This window comes from Pinus tabuliformis, chromosome 7, assembly GCF_031772625.1.
Source record: "Pinus tabuliformis cultivar Carrire ecotype Pingquan chromosome 7, CPIR1, whole genome shotgun sequence".
Taxonomy (NCBI): Eukaryota; Viridiplantae; Streptophyta; class Pinopsida; order Pinales; family Pinaceae; genus Pinus; species Pinus tabuliformis.
Window position 1 is genome coordinate 1,656,111,156 of NC_142293.1, and position 23,294 is coordinate 1,656,134,449.

The window sequence follows — 23,294 nt, forward strand, 5'->3', positions numbered from 1 at the left end:
CTATTTGAGTTTTTCCTCCATGCTTTTGTATCATTGATGCTTGTTACATTTGTATGGTTAACTTAAATCTGATCCTAAGTTGTTTATGAATATAGATCCATGTCTTTGTATAGTGTTCTTCTTCTGTGATCTTACAGGTACTTTGTGACGTTGGGCAAGTAAGGGAGCAGGTAGCTGGAGACAGTCAAAGAAGAGAGGGATTGGATCAAAGGATTAGCGCAAGACACAGGTTGGTTCTTTCTATTCCTCTCTATCTATAGTTCATAAAGGAAATACAAAAGTAGTTTTTCTCTGTTTGTTTCTAAGGCAGCTGTCACACCTTAGTGGGATAGAGTAGTTCTAAATAGACACTTTTCCCTGTAACAAAATGGTGACTCCGCTGGGGATGTCTAATTAGTTTGTTTGTGTATCATTCTTTGTTGTTTGTTTCATAAACTTACAAGTAGCATTCGAATTGCATTTGCCATAACAAATGCAAAGTAGACATCTGCTGCTTCAATCCATTCACTGGATCTGTTTATGATTTGAACAGCTGATTCACAAACTATCTGATTGCCCTTGTGATAGCTCTTAGACCCTCCTTAGATCTACCCCTGATTGTGCATTACTGATTGCTTTTACTCGGCCAAAAACCAAATACTGAACTGCAAACTGTGACCCAGAACCCGGACAGATTCTCGTTTCTGGCCCAGCGCAGGTACTATTAAGAGATCCTGAATTTCAGCGCACTTCCAGAAAGGGCAACCTGTGCTGCATTTCAGATTCTCTGTGTTACAGGTGCGCTGATCAGACTAGCCCTGTGCAGCTGTGGTTCTTGTGCTTCATTCTTTCCAGTTCTGTCTCAGAATTTTGCTGCCTGTAATCAATATATGTCTGTTTAAAACCCCTTTTCCTTGCTGTTATTCCGCCTCCTTTGTACAAAAGAATTGTAGATGTTTTTGTGTGTTTGTTGAGTCGTTTACAGTTTTCCATTACAAAAGTAGAATAGTCGTACTGTCGTCCTTTGATTTGGATCTGTCGCAAGTGTCGATTTCGATCATAGGAGAAAGTTTGATTGCTTTTGATGGTCGATTATACTGTTACTGTTGCCTTTGGTCTGAATTTGTGATTTTCTAGTGTCAAGAACAAGTGTTCATTTCAAAATCGTAAGGTGTCGTAATCATCTTTGTTTTTTATTTCGAAAAAGAGCTTGTTTATATTTGTCGCTTGAAAAGAAATCCAGATTTGTACATCAACTTTCTTTTTTAGCATCAATACTAAGGAAGTCGAAAACAAATACATGCATGTGCATTTGCATATAGACAGTCTGTTTGGCTTGATTTAGGAAAGTGCATTTACAGTGTGCTCTTTTCTCTTTGTGAAAAGATTGTGTCTTTCTTTTCCTCTAGTAGCTAGGATTTTCATTGCACAAAAGAGATAAAAGTTTGTTTATCATATTTAGATTGCATTTTAGGAATTACATCTACATCTCGTGGTGAACCCAAAAGGCAAACTTCATAAGCAAGATCAACTTAAAATAAATTCAATGAATCTAACAACGCTTTGGAACTTAACGCACAACATTTAGAGGTCTAGGCTAGAGACATATTCCGGCGTCGTAAAGCCTGGTAACTGTTGTCCTCACTGATGGTTGGGTGATTCCTCCACTTTGAGATGATAAGTGACAGTACGGACTTGTGCTCCCACGTACCGTCGAGTATATTTTGGGAGACCCCTATAGGCTTAAATCCTTTATCCTTAGGAAGCCGTGTCTGCTGCCTTATCGATCGCAATGCACTGAACACAGCATTCGGGAAGATTGACTGCCGTACCGTAAAAAGTATTCTGCAGTTTTGCGATTGGTTTGGTATTCCCTCTACCTAGATCTCCAGAGTAGTCCCTTTCGTTCCTTTTCAGACTCCTTAACGGAAAAGGTCCATCTGAGCACTTGTCACTTCAGGCTCATTAAAAATCGAAGGAGACTAGAGTCATCTTTTGTTTTTTCTCGACTCTTAAAAACTGAAAAAAACAAGTTGTGTCAAAGCGTCTAAAATTCATTTAATTCGGAAACATACCTTCCATTTATTTTATTTGATCGAGTAATCCGCAATCGTGGAAGAAAGTCAATTGAAACCCCATCGTTCGCGGAGGCTTACGAGTCAACCGTCTTTGTCTCCGGAATCGAAACCAGTACGGACAAATTGAACTCGTTTAACCGGTTCCAAATCTCCTATCAAAGTTAGAACAAGTGTTGCAACGACATCAGAGACTCCGATTACTCCAAACATTTTTGGAATCCCTGCCTCTACAGAAGAAGTTCAACAGCCATAGAAGGACAGTAATACTGATCCTAGTTTGAGGATAAACACTTGTGTTACCGAACCAGTTCCATCTACAACCGGTTCGGAGAGTCTTACTCTTCAAACATCTGTCGCTGCTACACCTTCTTCGGCACCAGAAATATTTTACAGACCTTATGGTCTTCCCATTCCACCTGGTCTGATTGCAATAGAAGAAATTGTAGAAGATCCTCAAATAAGTACTCCAATGCACCTTGGAGTCGGGATCACTCTATATCCTTCTCCATCATAAGTTAGTCTACCACCAGCGGAAGCTCCTGTAGAATCGCTAGGTAATCTTTTGGATAGACTACAAATGTCTGAACAACCGTCAACATGTAGGGCTGTGTCGTCTGACACAACGGCGGCAGAACTCCCTGCTATCACTCCGACAATGTTCGCCGGTATACCATCTGTCCCGACTGGCTCTCAGCCGCTAGAAGGAGCCCACTCAGGGGCTATTTCAACAGTATGGTCCGTTCCTATTTGTTCATCCGGAATAATATCCAGAAACTCTTATGTTGAGTCTCAAAAAATTGATCCATTTGGAGGTCAATTTGGGCAGTCCGGTCCCCAAGGGCAAACAATTCCCTTGAGTTCCGGATTACCACCGTATGGGGGGAAGTATACCCTTTCATTATCCCCTCCGGGAGGATATCCATACGGGAGTTCACAACAACATTCAGGTTATACTGGAATTGCCTCAAGTGGTTGGGTACCTATACTACCTCAACAACCAAGAGTTGTGTACTCAATGCAACAATATGTACCTATGTCGAATATCCCGACTACACTGGCTATTGTGACGGTGTCGCAAGTTCAAGCGTTGCCTGTTGTATGCCAACCTCAGGTTTCTTAGGTTGTAATGCAACAGCCCCTTGACCCTGCGACTCAACCACAATCGCCAACTGGTGGAGCGACACAGGTTCAGACGGGTACAATTACCCCTCATCTTGGTGAAACTGTTAGTATCGGGCAACAGCACATGGCTTCACAACCATGGCTGGTGCAATACCAACAACCACAATTCCAACAAGTATACCAAGGTTCTGAGCAACAAATCTTTGCTAACAGTGGACAGTCGTACATTCAAAACGGTCAAAATCAACCATTTTACAATGGTCATGTCCACCAACCTTACCAAACATACCAGCAGCACATGCATTATGCCGGTATGCAAAGGCCAACTGCTCAGGCAATCCCATCTTACCCTGGGTATGCTTCACCTAACCTGAACCAACAGTTACCCTTTGTGGCAACTTTAGAGTTACCTGATTTAAATCGATTAATGAACGATCCAATTGCTTACGCCCCTTGGTGGCCAGTGATTCCGCATAAACTTCCATAAGATATTCCTAAATTTAATGGAAATCCGGGTGAAGATCCATCGAATCACGTGATGACCTTTCATCTATGGTGTTCATCAAACACCTTAAATGATGATTCGATAAGACTTCGCCTCTTTCAGAGGACATTAACGGGTCCGGCGGCAAAATGGTACATTGAATTTCCTAGAGCTTCGTTCGACAACTTCAGTACCTTAGCCACAACCTTTTTAACCCATTTTCAGTTACCAATAAGGTACAAAACGGGAACAGAACTTCTTACCAACTTCAAACAGACAACGGCCACTCACATATCTGATCATATACATGAGTGGCGACGTCGTCCTAGAATGGTAAAAACGTATGTCCCCGATCAGCTGTTAGCTGAATGGTTTATCAAGTCATTACTGCCTTCCATCATGGAAGATGTGGCAAAGGGGGGAGTCGTAACAGAAGAGCAAGTTATCGCTCGTGTGCAATATCTGGACTTGATTTACACTTAGTCCGGCACGCTCTACGACAAAATACCTGACGCCCCTAGACCGGCATTCTCAATTCCTCCTCCTCCTAAATCAAACAATGACTCTCATGCCGGCGACGGCGTGATTGGCACGACAGACATGAAATCGACAAAGGCTACATCCAAAAAGGCCCGTAAGATTTCAGGTCAAAATGCAGAAGACGAACTTCTTGCTTCGGAAGTAAATGTCGTATCGACAGATAAAGGCAAAGAAACCAAACAACCAGGGAGCAAGAAAAAAGGCAAAGAGAAGAAGAAGAAACAGGAGGAATCATCACCTGAAAAATCTTCTTCAAACCCTCCTGGAAATAGGAAACCAAAAAATCCATGCTTTATATGCGATGAGGATCATTGGACCGTAGATTTCCCACACAAGGCTGAGCTTAAGAAATTCTTCAAGAATTCGAAAACCTCCGCAGTGTTAACTGATCCGTTTCCAAATCCAGGAAAAAATCTGGTTGAGAGTGGAAATGCTTCCCCGTCTCAAGTGCTAACGTTGTTGGTTTCAAAACAGCAAAATGATGCTTTGATATCGACAAGGAACAAAGATTATGGGAATCCACACCTGTCGAACAACAAGGATAAAGATCAACCAAGTAGTTCGACAACAACTTCGACAGAAGTTGTGCCACCCACCATTCCTGAATTGACGATAAAACCGCCAAAGGGAGTAGTACACAAGTCGACATTTAATCCCCGCTCTAGAGCAGCACAACATTATAACATAGTGGAAGATTTGGCCCAATCACCATCCACTATGTCGACTCTTGAAGTACTACAAAATTGTCCGTCCCAAAGGCAGGCTTTATTATTGACCATTGGTGGGATTGACCCAAAGGATTCCAATCTTGTATCCTTCAATCATAAAGGATATGATCCTCAATTACCAGCTCAACTAGCTTTCCTTCTTCAAGTGAAAGCCCTCAACAAAACTGTTCATCGAATGATTATTGATGAGGGGGCATCTACATGCATTATGTCGATGAGTTTCTGGAAAACTTTAGGATCTCCAACCTTGTTGCGATCTTCGATGACATTAAAAGCATTCGACGGAAGGACATATACCCCATATGGTATCCTAAGTAACTTGAAAGTTGAACTAGCAGGGAAAATGGTAGAAATAGATGTTGAAGTCATCGATGGGAATCTTGATTACAACATCCTACTAGGAAGACCATGGATATATGCCATGGCAGCTGTTGTGTCGACCTATTTTAGAAAGATTGCATTTCCCTTTCAGGGAGGGATTACAATCGTCGATCAACAAAACTTCCTCCCCAATGGTTCTCAAATTACTGGAAGCATTCCCATGATCCATGGAAGCCCCCATTCGCTTCAGAATATCGGAGTAGGCCTACTAAAAGATCCTATACTAATGGGAACCTTCGCTCTTCCACCTCCAATCAATCTGGCGGAAGTAGCATCGATAGGAACCTGCAACATGATATCTTCTACAAAGATCTCAAAAAACGATATCGACATGGATCATGTAGTGGTTTTGCCCCCAAGCCCAACGGAAATATTATAGCAATCAATGTTCCTAGCATGGGAGGCAAACCCAAATCAACGCTCATCAAGCATTTGGATAGATAGGTCTAGAGAATATGGTACTCCTTCAGATCCTTGGTCGCGAATGCATGTCACCGATGAAGGAATTGTCCAATCTATGGTAATTGAGGGGACACCATGGAATGATTCCCACCATCGTTCCCTTCTTCTGGATTGTGGAGAAGATAATAAAGATGACCTGTATCATCCTTCAGTTTTTGAATTCCTATCAAATACTGTAAACACGGTGGATTTAGAGCGAAACTTGTCCAATATTGAAGAGACTATCGCCATAAATATCTCGACTAAAACAGATGTTGTAGAAAATATTTATGTTGGCAAATGTTGTTCTCCTTCAGAACTGGAAATATATAACGCTCTTTTTCGTGAATTCAAAGATGTCTTTGCTTGGTCATACAATGAAATGCCAGGCATTGACTCGAGTATCGTTGAACACGAAATTAAGATGTATCCAGATGTCAAACCAGTACGATAACGGCTAAGACAGGTGCACCCCAAGAAAGCCGCTGCCATTAAGGCAGAAGTTGAAAAACTTCTCCATGCTGTTTTCATCTACCCGGTTCCTCTAACCGATTGGGTATCGAATATTGTCCCTGTTATGAAAAAACAGGGGACAATTAGAGTGTGTGTCGATTATAGGGATGTAAATCAAGCTTGTCCAAAAGACAACTACCCTACACCCTTCATTGACCAGATAATTGATGAATGCGCCAGATGCGAAATATTTTCATTCATGGATGGATTCTCCGGGTATAATCAAATAAATATCCGCCCACAGGACCAGTCAAAGACTGCATTTATTTGTCTGTGGGGCACATTCGCATATCGAAAATTACCCTTTGGTTTAAAGAATGCAGGGGCGACATTTCAGAGGGCAATGAATTACGCCTTCCATGACATCAAAAACATCGTTCAACCGTACCTCGACGACCTTCCGCAACATTTAAGAGCGATATTTCTACGTTGCCGACACTACAAGATACGACTCAATCCGCACAAATGTGTATTTTGCATCGGTTCTTGTCATTTACTTGGCTTTGTAGTCTCCAAGGACAGGATTCGTCTCGACCCATGTAAGGTCCAGGCAATCATAAATTTGCCTCCACCTTCGAATTTGCTTCAGATTCAGAAACTCCAAGGGAAAGCGAACTTTCTGAGGAGGTTCATTCCAAATTATGCCGAACTTGCTAAAGGTTATACACGTCTTTTGAAAAAGGAGGTACCCTTTGTCTGGGATCAGGTTGCGCAAGCTTCCTTTGATGCTTTAAAAGATTCCCTAATGAAAGCATCATTAATGTACGCCCCTGATTATCAAAGGGATTTTAACCTGTATCTGGCTGCAGCAGATACGACCATCGCAATGGTTTTAGTTCAATAAGTCGATGGAGTTTAGCATCCTATATATTATTTAAGTAAAAACTTAAATGATACAGAAAGCAAATATTCTTACGTTGAAAAGCTAGCGCTTGCAGCTGTTCAAGAGATACAGAGATTTCGACACTATGTCCTCTTTCGGAAAACTACCATTCTGTCAAATTGCAACCCCATGACTTATATATTGTCGCGACAGTTGCTGGGGGGCAAATACTCAAAATGGATAGCAATCCTACAAGAGTTTGATCTGGAATTTGTAAAATCCAAGTCAAAGAAAGCTCTAGTTTTCGTAGAATTATTGTGCAATCTCCCATCGTCGTCCAACGATGAAACATCCGAAGAATCAATCGTGGATGAAAATTTGTTTCTGATATCTACAAGCAATGAGTGGTATGGGGATATAATCATTTATCTCCAAACCCAAAAATTTAAGCCAAACACCTCCCACTCTGAACAAAAACGTATTCGATACCAAGCAAAAGACTACATGATCGTCGGTGATACACTTTACCGTCGTGGTATCGATACAGTTCTGAGAAGGTGCCTCACCCATGAGGAGGCCGAAAACGTCCTGAATGATTGTCATTCAGGCGCGTGTGGGGGGAATCAATCTGGATATGCTGCAGCACAAAAAATTTTACAAGCAGGATACTTCTGGCCAACAATGTTCAAAGATTGCATAACCGCAGTCAGAAGTTGCCATGCTTGTCAAATTTTTGATAGCAAAACCAGAAGACCACCCGCACCTCTGCAGCCAATAGTTGTTGTTGGGCCATTCGCCAAATGGGGCATCGATTTCATGACATGTAACGCTACCTCGACCGGGGGGCATGGGTATATCATAGTTGCAGTTGACTATTTTACCAAATGGGCCGAGGCGATGCCTACATTAGATAATACTGGTGAAACAACTACCCTCTTCTTTTTCAATCATGTAGTCGCCAGATTCGGCGTACCACAGGCTATAGTCACAGATCATGGATCGCATTTTCACAATCACATGATGGTCGAATTAGCTGCCAAACTAGGGTTGTCTCACGACAGCTCTACTCCATATTATCCACAAGCCAACAGACAAGTTGAAGCAATCAACAAGGTCCTGAAGCGCATGCTGCAAAGGATGATCGGAGTTCACAAAAGAAGATGGCACCTAATCCTGTACTCAGCTTTGTGGGCTTACCGAACATCGGTAAGGAATGCAACCGGGTTCACACCCTTCCAACTGGTATATGGCCTGGAAGCAGTCTTACCAATCCAGTGTGAAATCTCGTCTCTCAAACTCGCAATTGATCTCCTCCCCAGAACTTCAAAAGAAGAGGCTCATTTCTTGGAATTAATCCAATTGGATGAAACCCGTCGTGACACTGCTTTGGCTAACGAAGCCCATAAGAAACGAGTCAAGGCGCAGTTCGACAAAAATGTCAAACCCCGTGTCTTCTCAAAAGGTGACTTGGTCTTGCTTTATGACCAAGAATCCGATAAATTGGGAGCAGGTAAATTTAAGTCTTTGTGGATGGGCCCCTATATTGTTAAACGAGTGTTAGCAAAAGGAGCCTACGAGTTAATGGATTATGACGGAATTCCGCTGGCGCAACCTCGTAATGGGTTGTACCTCAAGCGTTACTATGCGTAATGGTAACCAATATGATTTTGTTATGTTTTTGTTTTTGCTAAAGTGTTTATTTTGGTCAAGTAATCCACTTTTTACATTTATTGCAGATGTCAAACCTATTGGAGTCATGTGTTGGATATGCCGACGGAGCGAGTCGTAGTTCGCGGAACCTGTCCTCCGCAGCCTAGGCCATTTTTTATCCAAGCGGCGAGTTAGTAAGTTTCAGAGGTGTATGTATTGGTCGATCAACGAATAATTTCGCTGAGTATAGCGCGTTGATAGAACTTCTCTCTGATGCCATCACTCATGGTATACGCCGACTAATTGTCAGGATAGACTCACAACTCGTAATACTACAACTCAATGGTATATATTTCATCCGAAACCCAGCTATTTATCGCATGTTCCTAAGGGTTAAGATTTTGGAAAGACAATTTGATCTTATTCAATATCAACATATTTCCAGAAACTTAAACACATTAACTGACTCATTAGCAAACTATGTGTTAGATAGACATTTGCAACATTTATAAAAAGAAACACATCATCAATGTTTTGCATGTGGATCATGTAGCTCAACAAAAATAAAACTCCGAAAATCAAAAATATATATAACTGTTTATGGTTTACACATAATGTTCTGTAACCAAGACAAAATCGGTCAAACGACCCAAAAACTCAAAATGCTAGGGGGCACCCTAGTCTAATGATGCTCGTGATAGCAAGTCACAGCCTGTGCGATCATGCGTAAGAGACGAGTCCATCGTCTGGGCACACCAGTAGTATGCCGCTGTAACCGCAAAGGTAGCTCGTCGGTCCTCACATCTGGAATACCGAGAGTGAGGCCCTCAACCTGCTCCTGCAAGGCTGTGAGAGTCTCGACCACATCGAGGTCACGAAGAATAGCCCTTCTGACGGCCTCTCCTGTTGGGGCAGCAGCTGGTACTCTCAGGCGAACTACTGGGCGAACGGGACCAACATCTGCATGTACACATGAGTTTGATTAAAGTCTTGATATAATAAAGCACAAGGACATTATAAACAAAAAATGATAAACAGGAATATGGTCAAAGATTTTACCAATGGCGCCCCACTGCTCGCCATCCGGCAGTACTAAATTTGGATCACCCCGGAAGTCCATACCAGCGTATGGATACTCAAAATAAACCATCTCCTGACAATCGAACCACCTGAAGAAGGTATCAGAAAATGAAATCTGAGACTGGCCAGCATGCCTAGACATATGGTCAACCCATCTCTGCATATGTGGTTCGGTAGGAGAAGGTAAATTGAGTGCAATGTACTACGGCTGCATCAGTGGTATCTTCTCCAAGGCAAAGGCATGCTGCATGTAAGATCGGTTGGCTACATGAAGAGCCGCACCACCGGCCATCCTACCAAAAGTAAACAAAATAGTCCTGAGGGACCTGTCAGTGACATCACGGATGATGATCTTGCCATCTTTACTCGGCTGATATCCTTCTCTGCAGTACCGGCAAACATAATCTCTCACAGAATCGCCTCCTCGGGCCGAACATGATAAAGAGATGGGGGCACCCCGCCTCGACAAACCGGTCAAGAAATAGATGTCTACCACAGTCAAGGGGATAGATTTTCCCCTGACCTGGAAAACCTGGTTGGTAGGATCCCAAGCATCGAGCAAATACTGCAGTAAGTTGATCTGTTGTCTCATGCTAGAAATGCGGAAAAACTTCAGCAAGCCACAGTTCCGCAGTGCGTTTGCTGTAACTGGATCATGTAGGGCAAGCATGTCCTCTTCTTCATGCTCACGTTCTCGCCATGTAATGGTCATCTTGCTCCAAAGATCTCTGAGAAACAAACAAGAGAAGAGTTAGATCCTGATTTTGGAAAGAAACAGGCAAAATTTCCATCAAAAATTGTGCACAGAATTTCTTCTCTGCGCCCATCGCACCTGCAGCAGTACTCTGGGTGCGTTGCATGTCAGATGGCCTTCACAATGGCCAGCATTCAACGATACACAGAGGGTGCGCTGATGGCAGAGCGAGTTCTTCAAACCCCAAGGACTCAGAAAAGCTAGGAATCAAACTCAAAATGCAAAATGGAAACCATGAAATGAAAGAGCTCAGGTTTAGTTCCTACCTGGTCCAAACGGCGCCGAGAATTGTCCACAGAATCTCCCGAAATCAGCTGATGAAAATCGAGGGGGAAAAGCACCTCCAAAGCTCCAACAAACCAAGTTCAAATGAAATGGTAAAATGAGAGGTAAAAAACACTTTTTCATTACTTTTGTGTAGTTCAAAGTAAAATATTAGTGTTCTAACGCGTTTTCAGGCAAATATTGTTCATTTCTGACTAGTTTGATGAAGCAGTTGAAAATACAGTACGATCTTTGAAAGGACAAAAGCTATTTATGGTAAAATACAAGACCATCTAATCGAGCAGTGTTACCACAAGGTTCAAGCTCATCAAAAAATAAACCCGCATCGAGCAGTGTTAGCACATAGTTCAAGCTCGTTAAAAAATAAACAAAAGACATGAGCAAATGTTTCCACCTGCATTTAAGCTCGTTAAAAAATGAACTATTCCTCGGTAAATAACCACCGTGAATGTAGTACTTCAGCCATTAAAGCCTTGGTCGTGTTTGCACCGTCACCTCCACTTTTTTCATTGGCCGATCATTCACCTCCATTTGATTGTTTACCCATTTTGAGGAACAGCTACGAAGAGTGATTTCATTAGCCATCCTTGTGACACTGCCATGATTGGAGAATTCCAAACCTTACCTAGAATCAGCTGCTACCCGTTTTATCACTCGTTCCTCAAAAGAACAGTCTCCTTTAAGCTCTTTTCAATTGACTCGTAAAATATGAAAAGATTGCCGAGTCCTTGGCCTTCCAGCTCGTTAAAGGGACAGGAAGTGCTATCCCTCATCTAGATTTTAATCTTTTTGGACCTGAGGGATTATTGCACAAAAAGATCGAGCGCTTGTTTTGTTCGGCTCGTTAAAACTATCGAAAATTCATCCCTTCTGTATTGTTTTATACTTTTTCGGACTTAAGGGATTAGATGACGAAAAAGGAATTTTGGAGTTACCTTTACGTTCCTTTTCAGACTCTCTAAAATTGAAAAGGACCGAGTTATCTTTTTCTTTAAACTTGTTAAAAAGATTAATAGCGACAAACTTATCTTTAGACAAGAACGAGTTTCACTATCGCTAGGCTCGTTAAAACATAGCGATGGGTTTGCCCGAAGGGAAAATTATAGAACAAGCATATGTTATCCTCCTCAAGCTTGACAAAAATAAAGAGGTACTGGTCAGCAATGACTGGGGAAAAATTGGGAAGAAAACTCAAAGAATCTTTATTGGTAGCAAGTCGCTCTTGAACATGACACTTCCACTCCGTGTCCGAGTCGGGTTGGGTTGTTTCATTCACCGGTCACATCGCCATGGTCACGCCATACCATCCACATTGGGGTTAATGCTACCAATCCATCACATCAGTGTCGCCGATATGTTCAAGAGAAGTCATCCAGAGAAGTCACCTGTGTCTCACCCACTACCATACATTATACTCCATTCTTTCATGACCGCCACCCTGAACATTATATCATCAGATTGCTTTCACCTCCATCAAAATCATTTGCTCCGTTCCATGTCATTGATGTGGGATTAATTAAGGCCCTCCTTTGACGGATCACTTCTTGTCGACATCAGCTCATTATCCAAGAAGTTGGTCTAGGAACACCCCATTCAGTACTTTGAAGCTTGCATGCCTCAATGGCAAGTTTCTCGCTTCCGGCAACAGGTTTACATCAATGACCTTCGACCGAAAGATTTTGCGTGGTGTTCGACGCCAAGTCCTTTATTCACACCACGTGAATTGTATTGCAGTACCTTGAGGATCATTATCATTATCATTATCGGTGATTCCTCTCGCGCTTGTTAACAGTTTACATCATTGACTGGTAATCAAGCGATGTCTTTCCATGTTCGACTTCAAAACATTTCTCACATGGATCGACTTGTACTTCGAGTAAAAATCGGATGAGATTGAAGACCCCGGATCTAGTTTCATCCATCCGGGCTGCGATATATATTCAGGGAAATAAAGACATCAAATGTACAGCATTGCAGCATAGATAATCATCCTACCAAAAGGATGATGGCTCTATCAGAATCATCAGTCTACACTCAGACGATTGTCTGTCCTATGTACATGAGAATGAATTTATAAAGCTGAGCATGGGAATGCCCGCCTCAGCTAGATCATGAAAATAGTATGAAGATAATTTATTGTATTGTATCTTATTACAGGTCTCCTCCCAGCATTGAAAGAACTTCGAATCCTCATAATAAAGCATTTCACCCGACACCAAAAGGTTAACAGCCTCATACTTTAGGGGGCAACTGTTATAGACATTTTTGTGCCCTACAACTCCAAGCATGAAATGTCCATAAACCAAGGGCTCCTAAGTCCCTAAAAGTGTTGTTCTAACCCCTAAAGGAACAAGGTCAACAAATTACAGCTTCTCCCAGAAGTTCTCCACCAGAAACTGCTCAGAATAAGTCAAAACAGGATCATTTCAGCTGCTCCACTGGCTAGGTGCGTTGCATTGCACCTAAATACACTGTGAGGGTGCGTTGCATTTCAAAAATCCCTTCTATGGGGTGCGATGGGTGAGAAATGACAAATCGCAGTGTCATTCCACGAGGTGGAGAGACAATGGAAGCTTCCAGAATCTTCTCCTGTGACACTTGCCTCATTGAATTCAACCAAGGATGAGTAAGAGGCCTTCAGTCTCCAAGTGGAAGCAAGAATTGACAGAGAGAAGACGCTAATCAAATCACAAGCTGACTCATCCTCCTTACACATATCTATATATGGATCCCTCATCTCAGAGATCCAGAGGCTGGAATTTTGCATATTGTAAGGAATTGCTGTTGGTTTTTGAGACAAACATTAGAGTGTTGGGTGATCTATGCTTTGTTGGAGGTGAAGAGGGGCTTCTTTGCTGGGAGGTTGATGTTGGGTCAGGAACCACCGGTTGTAACTCCTCCTGGATCTTTTCTTGTTTATCAATAAAAACTATTTGAGTTTTTCCTCCATGCTTTTGTATCATTGATGCTTGTTACATTTGTATGGTTAACTTAAATCTGATCCTAAGTTGTTTATGAATATAGATCCATGTCTTTGTATAGTGTTCTTCTTCTGTGATCTTACAGGTACTTTGTGAAGCTGGGCAAGTAAGGGAGCAGGTAGCTGGAGACTGTCAAAGAAGAGAGGGATTGGATCAAAGGATTAGCGCAAGACACAGGTTGGTTCTTTCTATTCCTCTCTATCTATAGTTCATAAAGGAAATACAAAAGTAGTTTTTCTCTGTTTGTTTCTAAGGCAGCTGTCACACCTTAGTGGGATAGAGCAGTTCTAAATAGACACTTTTCCCTGTAACAGATGGTCCCTATTACCATGAATGATATTTACTTTCTTACCGGATTGTCAAGGCGAGGTGCCCCCATCTCACTTTCTGGATTTGCCCGTGGAGGTGAATCGCTGAGAGATTATATTAGACAGTTTTGTCAACCAGGTACACAGCCTAGTAAGGATGGAAAAATAAACATCAAGGGTGTAGGTGATTTTCCTTTGAGAATGATCCTCTTCACAATCGCAAAATTGGCTAGCAGTGTGACACTACATCTAGCGAACAGATCTTATTTGTAATGTGCATTGGAGTTTCTAGAGCCAAAAGTTTTCAACTGGTGCAAGGTTGTGCTTTCCTCACTGAAACAACAACTGACCAAGGTAAAAAGTGGTAAGACGAAGAATTTCTACTATCGTTTGATCTTAATCACCTTTACCTTAGAGAGAATCCCATTGATGCAACCATAGCATGTATCACTCGGTGTAGCTAGTCCTAGAGATCCATGTATGCAGAGGTGGGTCGAATTGATGGCTTGACATGCAGGTCAGTCTATAATCATTTTTTCCACTAGATTCTTTAGTTGGCTCGAGCGACAACACCTTGTCATCAAGGAGCATCCATACTCAGGGATGGATTTCCGTGGAGATCCAAATTTGATTCTACCAATTAGAGCACAATGGGGTGCTATGGGTAAGCTATTTGACCAAAAGTGCTTTTTTATTTTTCAAGTTTCTACATGTTTCTTGTGTTTTTAATGTTTCCAAGATTAAACTAAAATTACTCTTATGCATGCAGATGTGGGTATTGTTCAACCTATGGGACACAACAGGATGTAGGTGGGCCAGCGCGGAGAAACATTAGGAGAGAAGTTCTCCAAGTCTTGGATTTGGCCAAGACCTTAGTAGAGTTGTAGGATCACATAGAGGGATTAACCCTTGGTATTCCAGATGTCCAGGTTGAGGAGTTACCTATGAGGCTGCATTGCCACACTATTGGTGTTCCTAGCCGCTGGGCTAGGCTTTTGCGCATGATAGCACAGGCTGTGACCTACTACCATGAGCACCACTAGATCTACTTAGGATGTTTTGCATGCATTTTGAGTTTTTGGGTCAGATGACCAAACATGTCTTGGACACAATTTTTGTAAAAACGTTTAAAACACATATCTATATTTCTTTTAGAGTTTTCTATGGTTATATGCAATCCTAGTCAACTGATGATGTGAATTGAAAATATTACTTTTACATATGTCGCAAATGTCTATTTAACACATATTTCGCTAGAGAATCAGTTAATGTGTTAAGATTTCAGGAAATATGTTGATATTGAATGTTTTCAAAACGTCTTTCCAAAATACGAACTCTAAGGAACATACGTAAAATTTTTGGATTTCAGACAGTATATAAATGTTTGTTAGTTGTAGCACAACGAGTTGCAAGTCTAGCCTAACGATGATTTGGTGAAGGAAAAGTGAAATAGCATCAGAGAGTAGTTCAATCAACATACTATACTCAGTGATGTTGTTCGTCGATCGACCGATACAAATCCCTTGGAAACTCACTAACTCGCCACTTGGAGCGAAAATATCCCATGCTGCTGAGGAAAAGTTCTGAGTCCTACGACTAGCACCATCGGCATAACCAACAAAAGGTTCTGAAGACTCTGAAATCTAAAAAAAATGCAAAGTGGATTACTAACAAGATAAAAATATCTAAAAGACACACACGCACACATGCAATGAAAGCATATATATAGTGATTTTTACTACACTTAATCAAGCATAGTAACATTTAAGGTATAGCCCGTTTCGGGGTTGCGACAATGGAATCTCGTCATAATCTACTAACTAGTAGGCAAGCATCTTTTGCCAGAACACACTTGAAAATATAAGGACCCATCCATATTGGTTTGAATTTCCCTGCTCCAATTTTATCAACTTCCTGATTGTAAAGTAAGACCAGGTCTCCTTCTAAGAAGATACGAGGCTTGACATTTCTATCATATTGTGCCTTAATATGTTTCTTATGCGTTTCGTTAGCCAATGTGGCATCACGATGAGTTTCATCCAGATGGATTAATTCCAAGAAATGCAATTCTTCTTCAGAAGTGTCAGGTAACAGGTCAATCATGAGTTTGAGCAATGAAATTTCGCATTGTATCAATAAGATTGCTTCCAAACCATCCAATAATTGAAAGGGTGTGAATCCAGTTGCATTTCTCACTGAGGTTCAATATGCCCACAAGGAAGAGTACATTATTAAGTGCCAGTTTCACTTATTAACCACTATCATTCTCTGCAACATCCGCTTCAGGACTTTGTTGATGGCCTCAACTTTTCCATTCACTTGCGGGTAATAAGGAGTAGAACTATCATGTGACAGTCCTAACTTAGTAGTCAACTCAACAATCATGTGATTGCGAAAACGCAACCCATGATCTATAACTATGGCTTGTGGTACACCAAACCAGGAAACCACATGGTTAAAAAAGAAAAGAGCAGCAGTCTTGCCACTATTGTTCAATGTTGGCATCGCCTCGGGCCATTTGGTAAAATAGTCAACAATAACTATAATAAAACCATGCCCCCTGGCTGAGGTGGGGTTACATGTCATAAAGTCAATGCCCCATTTGGCAAATGGGCCAACAGCAATGACTAGATGCAATGGTGTAAGTAGTAATCTGGTTTTTCAGTCATATATCTGGCATGTGTGACAGCTTCTGACAACAATAATACATCTTTTGAATATAATTGGCCAAAAGTAACCAGCACAAAGAATTCTTTGTGCAGTTGCATATTTGGATAAGTGTCCACCACAGGCACCTGAATGAAAATCATTCAATGCTTTCTCAGCTTCCTCATGTGTGAGGCACCTCTGTAAAATTGTATCAATACCACGACAGTAAAGAGTGTCGCCAATGATCAGATAATCTTTGGCTTGGTATCGAATGCATCGATGTTGCGAGTGAGAGGTATCAGGCCAGAAAGTTTGGGTCTGGAGATATATCAGTATATCTCCATACCATGCATTACATGACGATATAAAAAATAGGGACTCATCCAAAATCGATGGTTTAGATGTTGAATCAATAGAGGTCGAGGGAAGGTCGCAAAGTAACTTTGAAAAAACCAAATATTTCTATGATTTGGACTTGATGAATTCCAAATCAAATTCCAATAAAATAACTATCCATTTTGAGTATTTTCCCCCACCCCAACAAATGACATGACAAATATATGTCATAGGGCTGCAATATGAAATGACAGTTGTTTTTCGTAGCAAGATGTGATGGCGAAATCTTTGAACAGCTTGCACAGTGGCCAAAGCTAGTTTTTTGACATAAGAGTACTTAATTTCTATATCGTTGAGATTACGGCTCATGTAATAAATCAGATGTTTAATTATGTTTTCTTCCTAGACTAAAACCATGCCAATGGTTGTATATGCAGTGGCGAGATACAAGTAATAGTCATTTTGGTAATTTGGAGAATACATTAATGAAGCTCTAATCAAGGTATCTGTAAGAGCATCAAAGGAAGCTTGCACAACCTGGTCCCAATGGAAGGGTATCTCCTTTTTCAAAATACATGTAAAACCTTTAGCCATCTCAGGGTAATTAGGAATGGACCTCCTTAGAAAGTTTGTTGTCCCTTGGAGTCTCTGTAATTGTAAAAGATTTGAAGGTGGAGGCAAATCCAGAATTGCCTAAACCTTTAATGGATCGTGTCGAATCCCCTCTCTAGACACTACAAATCCAAGCAATCGACCAGAACCAACACAAAACACACATTTGTGCGGATTGAGTCGTCTCTTGTGGTGTCAACACCGTAAAAATATTGCTCTCAGATGTTGCGAGTGATCAGTTCGCTTTCGTGAATGAGTAGGTAAATCGTCAAGGTAAGTTTGAACAATGTGCTTGATGTCATGGAAGGCATAGTTCATTACCCTCTGAAATGTAGCCCTTGCAATCTTCAAACCGAAAGGGAGTTTCCTATAAGCTAATGTGCCCCATGGACAAATAAAATTTGTTTTCGATTGGTCCTGTGGGCAGATATTGATTTGATTGTAGTCGGAAAATCCATCCATTAATGAGTATATTTCGCATCCGGCACATTCATCAATAATCTAGTCGATAAAAGGAGTAGGATAATTGTCCTTTGGACATGCCTGATTTACATCCCTATAATCGATGCACACTCGAATTGTCCCTTGTTTCTTAATGACAGGAACAAGGTTGGAAACTCAGAAAGTAAGAGGTACAGGGTAAATAAAACCAACCCGCAAGAGTTTTTCAACTTCTTCTTTAATTGTAGTGGCTTTCTTTGGATGAACAGGTCGAAGCCACTGTCAAACTGTCTTGACATCAGGGTACATTTTGATTTTGTGTTCAACAATACTAGAGTCAATGCATGGTATCTCCTCGTAAGACCATGCACAGATATCTCTAAATTCATGAAAGAGAGTACAGTAACTATCAAGTTCTGGTGGAGAACGAGATTTTCCAACATTAATGATCTCTACAATATTAGGCTTGGTTGAAATATTAATAGAAATCATTTCTTCAATATTTGACAGGTTTCGCTCAAATTCTATTGTGTCTATGAAAATTGAATTCGAAAGGAAATCAACAACTAAAGGGTGGTTTAGTTCATTTTAATAATCTTCGATGTCATCTGGAAGATGGGAATGATGATGATAATATTCCCAAGGTTCTTCTCATATCATCGTTGATTGGATGATTCCTTCATCTCTAGAATGGATACGAGAGAAAGGATCTGAAGAAGTACCATATTCTAACGAATAGACTACCCATACAATTGGTGAATGTGGATTTGGGTTTTCCACACAAGCCCAAAAAATTGATTGCTATGCTAGTTCATTGGGGCTTAGAGGCATTACCTCAATTTTTCTATCGACTTCAAACTTGTTGGTAATCCTCCTTAAATCAGATGAGGTGGAGGAAATCACGTTGCAAGTCTCTACTCTTGCCACTTCCTCCAAATCAAATGGTGACAGTAGCGTAAAAGTACCCATTAGGGAAGGATATTTAAAGATACCTACTCCAACACTTTGAAGTGATAGCGAAGGTCTGTGTACCAACAGAATGCTTCCCGTAGCCTGTGAACTATTAGCAAAGAAGGCTAGCTGATTGATGACTGTGATTCCACCCTTATGAGGGAATGCAATAGTACAAAAGTATGTGGAAACCATAGCAGCCATAGCATATACCCATGGCCTTCCTAGTAAAATGTTGTAATCAAGGGGTCCATCAACTACCTCAACTTCAACAGTAACTATTTTTCCCCCTAGTTCAATTTGCAGGTTACTCAAAATCCCACAAGGAGTATATGTTCTTCCGTCAAAAGCTTTTAACGTGGTTGGTGATCGTGACAATGGCGGTGAACCAAGTGTTTTCCAGTAGCTCATTGACATAATGCAAGTAGATTCCCCCTCATAAATAATAGTTCGATGAACATTCTTATTGAGAGCTTTTACTTGAATTAGGAAAGATAATTGCGTTGGTAACTATGGTGTATATCCCGCATGGTTAAAAACCACAATATTGGAGTTTGTAGGGTCTATTCCGCCAATTGCTGACAGTAAAGCCTACTTCTAAGAGGGACAATTCTGTAACACCTTGAGTGTCAACATAGTAGAAGGCGATTGAGCAAGATCTTCCACTATGTTATAGTTCTACGCTGCTCAAGTTCAAGGGTTAAATGTCGATTTATGCACAACTCCCTTTGGTGGTTTTATTGTTAATTCTGGTATGATAGGTGGAATATTTACAGATGAAGTAGAAGTTGAAGGATTAGGTTGATCAGTGTCCTAATTATTCAATGATGACGATGGATTTCCATAATCTTTATTTCTCGTTGACACCAAATCTTCGTTTTGTGGCTTTGTGATGGATAACATGAGTACTTGGGATGTGGAAGCATGGTCTGTCACAACCAAATGTGTCTCCGGGTTTGGAAACGGATAAGTCAACACTGTAGATGTGTTTGAAATCTTTAAAAGTTTAGAGACCTCTAAGCGGTGTGGACAATCTCTTGTAAAATGCTTTTCATTACAGATTAGACATGGATAACGAGGTTTCCTTGCCAAAGTAGAGGAATCAGATGATTTCTCTTGAGGGGAATTATCTTGTTTCTTTTTGTTTTTCCCCTTTTTCTTGCCTCCTGGTTGCTTTTGATTTTTTCCTTTGCCAGATGACACAACATTAACTTTGGAAGAAAGAGTGTTTTCTGATGCATTAATAGTTTGGTTGGTAATGGCAAGATTTTGACCAGATGGTCTTCCTTCCATTTGCGTGCTCGAAGAACTGATCACACCATCGCCGGCATGAGAGTCCTTACTCGATTGTGGAGGAGGAGGAACAGTGAAAGTTAGTCAGGGTGCATTGGGAATTTTATTGTAGAGCGTGTCAAATTGTGTGTAAAACAAATCCAAGTATTGGGCACGAGAAATTACTTGCTCTTCCATGACAACTCCACCTTTTTCCACGTCCTCAGTGATTGATGGCAATAGGGATTTTATGAACCACTCAGCTAAAAGCCGATCGGGAACATATGTCTTAACCATTCGACGATGACATCGCCACTCATGAATATGATCTGATATATGGGTAGCAGTAGTCTATTTAAAGTTGGTTAGGAGTTTCGTTCCAGTCTCGTATCTGATAGGTAACTGGAAGTGGGTCAGAAATGTGGTGGCTAAAGTCGTAAAGTTGTCGAAAGAAGCTCTTGGTAACTCGATGTACCATTTAGCAGCCGGACCAGTAAGTGTTCTTTGGAAAAGACGAAGTCTAACCGAATCATCATTTAAGGAGTTTGATGAACACCACAAATGAAAGGTCATGACATGATTTGATGGGTCTTCTCTGGGATTTCCATTGAATTTTGGAATGTCAAAAGGTAACTTATGCGGAATTATCGGCCACCAAGGTGCATATAAGATTGGATCATTAGTGAGCCGATTTAAATCTGGTAATTCTAAAGTTGCTACAAATGGCAACTGTCAATTCAGGTTAGGTTGAGCATACCCAGGATATGATGGAATTGCCTGAGCAATAGGTCTTTGCATACCAACGTAGGGAATCTTCATTTGGTAACCTTGGTAAGGTTGTTGAACAAATCCGGCATAAGGTGGTTGTTGATAACCAGGTTGAATTCATGGTTGCCCATAACCCGCAAAGCCTTGTTGACCAGGACCTTGGTAAGCTTGATATTGTCCAAACCCAGGTTGAGCCTATTGGGAAAGTCCAAATTGGGGTTGAAATTGTTGGAATTGAGGTTGTTGAAATTGAGGCTGCCACGGTTGTTGAATCAATTGTTGTTGTTGGTACAACTATTGTTGATTTAACAGTTGTCATTGCCCAACAATGAAAGGTTGGCCACGTTGTGAATAAACTATACCAGTGTAAGCTTGGGTCAGTCCAGATAAGGGTATACTAACCTGAGGTTGTTGTTGAACCCTGGAAACAAGTGGTTGTTATACAACAACTTGAGAAACTTGAGCTTCTTGACCTAAAACTTGTGGTTGTGAGGTAGAAGGAGCAATTTGTACCAGTTGAGATACAATAATTTGAACTTGTGATTATGGTACAATAGTAACAACAAGTGTAGTAGGAATAGCTGAGACAGTTTTCATTGGTTCTGTTAGATACACAAACCTTGGTTGAACTGGCATTGTTGGTTTCCATTGACAAACTCGAATTACAGGTTGACCTGAATACTGCGGGATATTACCATATGACAGTCCTCCAGAATAAGGAGGTGTTGCGGCCACCAACAACCCCCCTCTTTGTTTGGTATTAGCAATAACACCAAGCAAATGGGGACCCTTAATAAAAAATCCAAAAAAACATTTTATGAAAATTTTTGTATTCAACTCCTTAAAACTGTATCGCATCGGGAGAAGAGAATAAAACATGTTCTTATGAGCATAATAAACTGCGAAGAAGCGACGCGAAATTCATCGCATCACATACGTTATGAAGCACCCTTAAATGAAAAATCTTAAGAAATCTCTGACGGCCGATATGCGATGTCGCATATCGCAACATCGCGTAAGCAGCACACAATGATTGAATGACTAAGCGCGACCTGCGATCTGCGATGAATACAGTTTGCGATAAATGCGATCATGAATTTCTGCGATGACACATCTTGACGACGCGATCCGCGATGCTGCGATGCGAGTCGCAGAAATCACCCATCACAAATTTTCCTCGGCGCAGTATTCAAGGAAAGTTGTCCATAAACCAAAATTGGGCACGCGCCTTAAAAGAAATTAATGAATGTACGCCAAAGTATTCAAGAAGGACAGTTTTGTGTTTTTCAAAGAGTCAGTTCGCTATGGGTGTCATGATTTTATACGTTCATAAGAGCTTAAAGCTTTCATGTCAATCTTTATTATCATTACTCTTTTCCTTTGCATAAACTGTAAGACAGGAAATAACATGAAGCAATGTGCAGGAAACATCTAAGGAAAAGGGGAAAGCGTCAATGCTCGGAGAACAGAGAAGAGATGCCTTCATAAACAGATGCCGCATGCAACAGGACCACAGATTCCAGAGTATCACTCAACAGATGCTGATGTCAATAGGCCATCCAACGCTCAGAGTCAAAAGCGCACAAAAGCAGCATGTTTACAAAAGATCCTGAAGCTTATGCCCGGTAAAGGAAAAAAAGGCGCTAAAGAAGGAAAACGCACCAGAAAAGCCTGGAACAAAGAACGGAGGCAGTTTTCAATGCAGAAAATTGTTTAGAGAGCAAAGTCCCTAACTTGTTCAGTCATTCGCAAGGTCGGAAACTGAAATAGCAAAAGCAGAATCAGTTTGAGAGAAATTTGGGTTATTACCAAGTATACACGCAGTGAATACAGCCAGCCAGGGGAAGATTCTCGAAAATATCTTCTAGTTTACCAGAAAGTGGTGCCAGCGCTTGTTATTTCTATTTTCATAGCTCAAACAAACACAGAAGGCGACCAGCCGACTCTTCCCAGGCGAATGTTGCATGCTTGCAGCACTAAGGAGAAAATACAGAAATGGTTAGGAATTAGATTCAATTTTTAGAAATAGTTTTGCTTTAGCAGAAGGGCGGTCATTTAAAACCGTACCCTAAATTTATGTAATTAAGTTAATTAGTTAGCAGTATTTAAACCCTTCTC